Source organism: Elaeis guineensis, chromosome 5 (genome assembly GCF_000442705.2).
Source record: "Elaeis guineensis isolate ETL-2024a chromosome 5, EG11, whole genome shotgun sequence".
NCBI lineage: Eukaryota > Viridiplantae > Streptophyta > Magnoliopsida > Arecales > Arecaceae > Elaeis > Elaeis guineensis.
This window is the reverse complement of record NC_025997.2, coordinates 72,281,543-72,291,022: the sequence shown is the minus strand read 5'-3', so window position 1 is coordinate 72,291,022 and position 9,480 is coordinate 72,281,543. Positions and strand designations below refer to the sequence as shown.

The window sequence follows — 9,480 nt, the reverse complement described above, 5'->3', positions numbered from 1 at the left end:
GAACTTCAGGTGCTGGATCCGTAAGAATATACAGAATCCTTTCATATTCTGGAATAATTTTCAACTTTTGATACTAGCTATTAAAGTTGGGTCCTATAAGTATATCACTGTCAAATAGTGAGCGGAGCAACAGACTACTAGCCATAGCTGAAAAGAAAACCAAAAAAAACTTAAATGTATATGAATTATTAAGCCTAAAGATATAGACTTTAGTCTTAAGATTCTTTCACTATTTTATACGAATTGGTAGCCTCTACCTCCAATCCAAAAAATTATATTAATTTCTTAGCAGGTACTAGAATCCTTACAAGCTGCACATGGGCCCGAGTATGGCTCGATCAATCTCTGTGAACTCTTGGGTAGGTTCTAAACTAATTATTTCATCAAATAACTTCTAGTAATGAATTTTACCCTAGACACCTCTTCAGCAGGCGTGTGGTACTTTCACTGAAAGTCCTAATTAGGTTTAATAATTAACATGTCAAAATTTAGTGCATCTGATAAACGAATGACCAGATCCGAGTGTGGCTCGGCCAATCTGACCACCGTCAGAAAGATACATTTGAATTAACATATTATGAATCACAATTTTGACAGCCAGATGAGCACCAAGCATGTGGTGCCTCCAATGATTATCTAAACCATTGGATCCATTATCATCCACCTTAATGGGATGCTATGATCTAGTTATCACCATAACTATTTCATTTTTTGGAATCTAATAATTTTAGAAGATTTGGTTAATATAATTTAAGAGAAGAGATTAATCTACATTCAATAATCCTTCCAATGACTTCCTCAAGTCATTAAAAGAGGACTAGAGATATGTAGGTCCACATGACAAGTCGTAAATCCTTTCACTAACTTCATCAAGTTATGAAGAAGACTAAGACAAGTCGAACTAGGGGCACCTTAATCAGTCGAATTGATTTTCTAGTTAGCATGGATCAACCCGAATCATTAAGTGATCTGATCAAAACATAATTCACCATATTGGTTAGGTAAGTGAGATCCATGGGAGAGATATACCATTAACTCACCATAGACTTAATCTATGCATGTAGCTCCCAATTAATGACCATGGATCAAGACTGTCAAATTTATCTTAGACACTAATTGGTTAATTAGTTTCAATTCGATCAGCTTATAGATTTGGATTCGACCGCTGAGCTAAAATCAAGATCCATTTGATTTAATCAAAGATATGGACTTGACCAACTACAACTATTGTATTTGATCTAGAGTGTCCTTGATCTAATCTAAATTAACTTTTGGTTAGATTTGATCAGCTACACTTTTAGTCTATTAAATTTTTTATTTTAATCTTTGGTCTAATCCAATTAAAAGGATCTGATTTGAGCTAACCCATGCCCCCATGTTTTATACAATGTTATTAAATCTTAAATTCATAATTTTAGATCTAAGGATTCAACTCTTAATTTTCAATTAAGTGCAGCATTAACATGAGTTAAGATTTGTAATTGAAATCATTTCAATTTGTAAACTTCTTTATAATTTGTAAACTTCTTTACATTGATTTTATGCATAAACATTTAGTTCTAAAAATTGAGTCGGCTCACCTCCAGACTGAGCCGACTCACAACAATGGGTCGACTAAGTTTTGAACTTAGTCGGCTCATTGAGATAAACAATAACATTTACTTTTTACCTATGTAAACTGGATCAGTTTAGCAGGAAGTTGAGCCGACCAACCAGGGCACTAGGTCAACTCAAATCAAAACTGAGTCAACTCAGCAGGCAGAAACAACAATACTTTGTATAATTTTCAGATCTAAATAATTTTACATAAATAAAAATAAAATTAATCATAAATTAATTTTAGATCTTATCTAAATTTATTTATAATTTTAGATTTTATTATTTATAATTAAAATAATTTTAATCACTAAGATTAGATGTTACTATTTTTCATACAACTTGTATCATATATAACAATCCTAGGGTTTCAATTCTAAAATTTTACAGAAAAATAAATTTTCTTCCTTTCATGGTTCATCTTCATGAACAAATAGCATCCCTACATGCCATAAGAGATCCCCATAGAATGGAAGGAGAGGATCTTAAAATCTTACTTTCTCCTATGATCGAATGATCAAGAATATTCAATCTGATTACTTGATTACTAGGCATCTAATCAAATCATATCATATATGAAAAAATTTAGATCAAATCTAAATCATATTAGATCTAATTTCAATATTAGATTATATCTAAATCAGATCAAAAATATTATATTTATCAAATAAAATCAGATTTTATTAGAGATCAGCGCAAACTAAGACAATCTTTTCACTATAAGGAGTAAACCCTACAGCAGGACAACCTTATTTTAGTTTATGCGATCAATCAATAATTAAATTCAGATCTAAGATATCACATATCAGATCTAAATAATTTTAAATTTTAGATCTAATATGCATATATAATATGTCATAATGAACCTAGGCTTTGATACTATTGAAGAAAATTATAGGTGATTTCATGTATGTATTTCAAAATTTTTCGAAATAAATTACAGTGAAAAGCAACTAGATTAATCGTATTAATCAAATATGCATATGATCTAATCATTAAATCAAGCTACTCTAGGATCTATGACATGATATATAGCATATAAAATCTGAAAAATAAAACAGCATACATGTATGTAAGGAATAGATCACATCTATTCGATGGTAGATCAGATCTACTATCCTACAGAGTTCATAACTCCATACCTGAGCACAGATCGATGATCACCGTTGCAGAATAAACATGGTAAAGAAGTCTTCGCTAGTTGCTTGCAGCCACATAGCTTGTCCGGCCTCTACAGATGGTCCACTCGAAGCCTCGATCTGATTGGTCTCTTTGAAAGTGTTAGTTCATACGAAGACCATCTTGTTGGCTGATTTGGATCCTTCCTTCAAATCTCTTGAACTTTTTCAGAGGTTGAAGAAGGACATCTGGAGGAGATGAGGAGATAGAAGAAATATGAAGAGGAGACAATCCTAGGAATCATTCACCCAAAGAGAAGATGGCTCTTCTCTTTCTCTCATGCCAAGAAGTCCATGACCTCTCCAATCCTCACACCCATTATTTTCAGATCTCATCATTTTAGGCATCCAACTATTGGACCCCTTATATATGAAGAGAAGGTTAGGGTTTAGGAGATGGTGCCACAAGCAAACCACATCGATTGATGTCTGCCCAGAAGAGATCATGCCCCCCACCTCTTTCTCTCAGTTTTTCATGGTAAAAACCCTTCTCCCTAATGTCGCACACACCCCAGCAACCTTCTCAAGGTTGGCATCCCATATGGATAAGGATAGGATGTTAGGTAGTTTGATTCAATTATGAATTCAAAATTCAAATTGAATTTCAAACAAAACCAATCCAATCCTAACTTGAATTCAAAATTCAAGTTGCAACACCTTAATCCTCATCCAAAGGGGGAGACAAGGGAGCTTTGTGCATGGAAATAAATCACGTAAATTAGAGATGGCATGAAATATTTCTTGGCATGGACATGGGTTGGTGCTAGGGAGAAGTCCAATCTAATTGGACTCTAGGTTTTGGTTTCAACTTAATCTTTCAACCAAATCAAATTTGGTTAGACCCAAATGATAAATAAAATTCAATCTAATTAAGCTCTTAAATTTTTAATCAAATCTTAATTTAATTAAAAATTGATTGAACTAAAATTTTGATCAAATCAGAAATAATTCTCTCTTAACGATTAAGTCATCTCATAACCTAATCGGGTCAAATCTAATTGAATCAAATTTAATTAGATTTGATCCAAACATCATTGCTCAAATAAATTGAGCTAATCAATAATTTAATTACTAATTTATCCTCCATTAACTCACTAACGCTTAGCGAATTATTTCATCATAATTTTTGCTTAAGGTTAATTATCCATCAAATTGACGATTACACTCTTAAATAATTTTTAATTATTGATCAGCCACATGATCAGTCAGAAATTTTTTTTTGAGTGTGACCCCATAAGTTCGAACCTAAGCTGGTAGCGTAAGAATAAAATTTTTGAACTAATTGATGTAACCATCTAGCAATAAGATCCGACGTCTGTATAAGTCAAATGATTGCAAAACAATATTCAAGAACCTACTGACGTATGGTTATCGTATAATTCATCTCTTTGATCTTGAATACTCAAGGATGATCTAAAATTTAACTGTCAACCCTATATAAGTCATCCACATTGTATTTCAATCTCTTAAATCCATCACATAGATTATCCGATTCCAGATTTTATCAAATTGAAGTACAGTAATGCATTAACTCTTACTTATTCAGAGGGATCAATTTCTTCTTGACTTACACACCGACTTAACAAGTACTTGACTGTGTTTAGAAACTTTTCAATCACTGAATTAAAAATTCAGATAGTCCGGCACCAAAGCACAGTGAGTTGTTTACAAGTCACCGTGGTGATCTCAGGTCGGATGGACAGTTATACGCATATCCTTTGCGAGCTACTCTTGACAGCAGAGCACTCCACAGTTGATCATATTCAATGAGATGTACTCCTACATCTCTTGCATGCCATATCAGTGTCTTCACATTACTTGATTACGAGGACAACCAACGTATATGGCATATAACGACCTATACTTGATAATCGCTATCGTCCTAGTAATAACGTATCGTTTGGTCATGAACAAGTTTAAGGACTATGTGATAAATCCTCTTTTATCGATCAAATTAGTCCTTAGGACTTCATCACAACACAAGAGTTCATTAAAAAAAATATAATTTTGTGATGAAAAAAAGTTAAATAACTTTTATTAATGATCAATTCGTATATATTCATAATTAGTACAATTATCAAACGATTGACTTTAAGACATAATTTTTAACACTAACCACACTTGATTTATCACAGGGATCTGACAGCCTTGAATGGAAATGGTTTTCGGGAAAGAAATTTTTCATCAAAACAATGCTATTTCTTCCTAATGGATGGTGGCGTGAGACCAATGTTCAGTAAGATAGTATGCAAATCAGAGTTCTGGAGAAAATTAAATACTTTATCTACCTTAGTTTTCATGGCCGAATCCTAACAAAATCAAACCTTGCCAAGCGTGGGTGATAAGGAAAAAATATCTGCTTACTTTGTGATTAGCCCTGGAAACAGTGGACCATCTCCTTCTCCAACGTCCTTTTTCATGACAGGTATGGTCAAGTCTCATGGAAAATCTTCACCTAAAGGACCTCCTCTAGAACCAAAATAGTTTATGGTGCTCATGAAGATTTGAAGAACCCATGAACTCTTTTCAACAGCATCTTGACATTCCGTTAGCAATCGGATTATGGACCCTGTGGAAAGAGAGGAACAAAAGATGCTTTGAATATCATGCATTCCTACCAAAACCCATAGTCATTCAAATTGCAAAGCTCTGCACTCTTTGGACCAAACATCACTTTACAAAACCTACTTCTGCTGATCAGCAAATCAGCGACTGTATGAGGGAGCTTCTGGGCAAAACTCAGGTTGGGTCACCCACGGGTAGATCGAATGAGGTATGAGACCAGCTGAACATTGTCAAATTGTGGAGCAAGACAGGGTGACATCAACTGGAAGAACAACCCTGCAAGTTACAATGCAAAACAAACTTGCAAACAGGAACCCGAAATGCCTCGCCAAATCTGAAGCTGAAACTCAGTCTTAAACCTGCATGAACTCTGTATTTAAAAACTGCATGAATTCTGTATCTAACCTGAAAGAAGTAATCTGAACTGTGAAATTGATTACTTCTTATTCCTCTAGATTGTAATAGACCTAAAATATTGTACTTATCTACATTACATCAATGAAAAAAACCTTCTGAGTTAGGTCTTCACTGACTCATTTACATCAAAAAAAATATGTCGCCATAGAGTGGGGCCACATTGACTGGGGGGTCGTGGAAGACAAGTCAGGCAAGGCCTTGGCAGCTATTTAGGTTGTCTTATACTCAGCCTTTCGATGTTCCCACATATTAGTCCATAGAATTCCAGCCACGGCCTTCCTCTTCTTCTGCCAAGCACTTCCAAGTCTTTCCTCCCATTCCCTAGTGTAGCAACCATGAACCATCCTCTGCTCTTTCCTTTCCTATTTGTCTTCTTTATTTCTCAGCATCCCTCACTCTTTTGCAGCCAATTCCATCTCTATGAACCACCCTCTCTCTGGAAACCGGACCATAATCTCACAAGGTGGCAACTTTGTGCTAGGCTTCTTCGAGCCAGGTAACAAATCCACCCACAACTACAACATAGGCATCTGGTTCAAGAAGGTCTCACGGCTCACTCCTGTTTGGGTAGCAAACAGAGAGACACCCATCTCCGACCCAACCACATCAGAGCTCAGAATCTCTGATGATGGCAATCTGGTCCTCCTCAACCAGTTCAAGGAGCAAGTCTGGTCTACGAACCTTACCTCCGTAGATTCCAACTCTACAACTGCTGTGATCCTGGACTCTGGAAACCTTGTTCTTAGAGACGACTCTAACCCATCCAGAGTCTTATGGCAGAGCTTTGACCACCCAGCTAACATATGGTTACCTGGATGTAAGCTTGGAATGAACAAGCTGACTGGAGAAAGGCATCGTGTAACCTCCTGGAAGAATTCTGATGACCCTTCTCCTGGGATTTTCTCCCTTGAGATAGACCCCAATGGTTCTAGCCAGTACTTCATAGCATGGAACGGAACCAGGCAGTATTGGAGCAGTGGATATTGGAATGGACATCTCTTCACTGCTATTCCTGAGATGACATCAAATTACATCTACCACTTTGAGTACGTCTCCACTACAACAGAGAACTACTTCATCTACTCTCCTATTGATGATAACATGATCTTGAGGCTTGTCATGGATGTCTCAGGGCAGATTCAGAAGCTGACATGGGTGGAGGATGCTCAGGAGTGGATGCTCTTCTGGTCTGAGCCCAAACAGCAGTGTGATGTCTACGCTCTCTGTGGTCCTTTTGGCAGCTGCACCGAGAAGAGCCTGCCCTTCTGCAGCTGTGTGAAGGGCTTCAGTGAGGCTTCTCCGAGCAATTGGAATTCGGGCGATCAGAGTCAGGGCTGTGTGAGAAACACTCCTTTGCAGTGCAGTACTAACAGCTGGGCCGGTCATGGGGATAAAGATAAGTTCTTTATGATGCCTGGCATGAGATTGCCTATTAACAACCATTCTGCAGCAGTTGCTAGTAGTGAAGATTGCGAGTTAGCTTGCTTGAAGAATTGCTCTTGTACTGCTTATTCTTATAGTAGGGGATGCACTGTATGGTATGGAGACTTGCTGAATTTACGGCAGCAGTCAGATGGATCGTTTGGGGAGACCCTTTACCTCCGTCTAGCTGCTTCGGAGCTGCCAAATTCCAAATCCAGGAAATGACTATCCATTAGATTTGCGGTGGGTGTGGTGGTCGGCGTTTTAGCTTTATTGGCAATTGCTTTCATGCTGATTTTGGGGAATCAACGGAGACGAATGATTAGTACTACAAAAGCCATGGAGAATAATTTGGTACTGTTTAAGTATGGTGACTTGCAGCGAATAACCAAAAACTTTTCAGAGAAATTAGGGGGAGGAGGGTTCGGTTCTGTCTTTAAAGGGTTGCTGCCTAACTCGACTGTCGTTGCTGTGAAGAAGCTTGAAGGTCTTCATCAAGGGGAGAAGCAATTCCGAACCGAGGTGAGCACCATCGGAAAAATTCAGCATGTTAACTTGGTTCGCCTTCGTGGATTCTGCTCTGAAGGGACTAAAAAAAGGTTGCTGGTCTATGATTACATGCCAAATAGTTCTCTAGACACCAAGCTATTTCGAAGCACTTCCATGGTTTTGGATTGGAAAACAAGGCATCAGATTGCTGTTGGAGTGGCGAGAGGATTAGCTTATCTACATGAGAAATGCAGGGACTGCATCATACATTGTGACATCAAACCAGAGAATATACTCCTGGATGCCTCATTTGTCCCAAAGCTGGCAGATTTCGGCCTTGCAAAGCTTGTGGGCCGCGACTTTAGTAGAGTTCTGACGACGATGAGGGGAACAATAGGCTATCTTGCACCAGAATGGATTTCCGGTGTGCCTATCACTTCCAAAGCTGATGTTTATAGCGACGGGATGATGCTTTTGGAGATTATATCAGGCAGGAGAAATGCAGAGAAATCAGAAGATGGAAAGAATGTCTGTTTCTCTGTGTTAGCTATTAATAGAGTCATAGAAGGAGATGTTCTTAGCTTGTTGGATCACAAGCTGAATGGTGATGCTGACTTGGAAGAGCTTGATCGAGCCTGTAAGATTGCTTGTTGGTGCATTCAGGATAATGAGTTTCACCGGCCATCAATGGTTCAAGTTGTTCAAATTCTAGAGGGTTTCACCGAAGTTAACATGCCTCCGGTTCCAAGGTCACTTTATGTCCTTGCACAGAACACGGAGGCCATAGTCTTCTACTCGGACTTGCCTTCAGGTCAAAGCTCGCAAATTCATAATACCAACTCAACTAGCTGTCAACCTAAACTAACGTCTTCAGCATCCTAAGGGTTGAGAAATTTGGGATTTGGGATGTTTCATTTTTCCCTGTTCAAGTTTGAATGAGTCTAGCTATTTTGTAATCTATATCCATGTACAAGTGGATCAAGCTGCATACTAGTTACGGTTTCTCTGGCATAGTTAGGAGTTTAATATGCTTCAATTCTGTACTAATGATAGAAATAAAGGATCTTTTTTATTAAAGAGAAGACAAGATCAAGAAAAGCTGCACTCGTATGACAAGCTTATGATTCTGAAGTTTTATCACAGTTGAATGAAGCCTCTATTTTGTTCTAGGGTTTCTCAAAGAATGAATGTTTATAATATTGTGTTACACAATAAAAAGATTTGTTTTTCCTACTGGCATTAAGGAAAACATTCATGTTTACTGTTGTAAAATTCGCTAACGAATGCGAGCGAAGCAAAGTTCTTCATTTAGATAAGAAACGAGTAGGGGTTGCGTGAATATGCATCATCAGTCAAGTGTTTAAATTTTTATATGTTCGAGCTCTTCTACAAAAGTAGTGGTACGTGGACAATAACACCATTTGATTCGCAAGCATTCTCGCGTAAGTTCACCTGGAAGATTTGCAAAGAAATAATTTGACAAATATAACATAATATTTTTAATACCAGTAAACCTAATATGGCTTGTAGGCTGTCGACGTTTGATCCATAAATCTTATTTATCTCTTGTCTTGTCATCTTGGGACTTTTGACCATAACTCAACCTTTTGATGTAGGTTGAAATCTTCTGTATCTTTTGTCTTATGATCTTGGAACTTTTGACCATAACTAAACCTTTTAATGCACGTTGACTCTTGAAAACCCAAAACTTTTTGACTAGACTGTGACTAAATTTATTATAAGCTTAGAACTTTTGAATACATACTGATTCTAGCAAGCTTAAAATTTTAGGCTATTCCTGCACTTCCACTGG

General features: G+C 37.2%; 1 pseudogene; it reads left to right on the top strand.

Annotated features, from left to right (window-relative positions):
* The first annotated feature begins 6,091 nt into the window (after positions 1 to 6,091).
* Positions 6,092 to 8,704, top strand: LOC105033843 (G-type lectin S-receptor-like serine/threonine-protein kinase At2g19130; annotated as a pseudogene).
* The last annotated feature ends 776 nt before the right edge of the window (positions 8,705 to 9,480 follow it).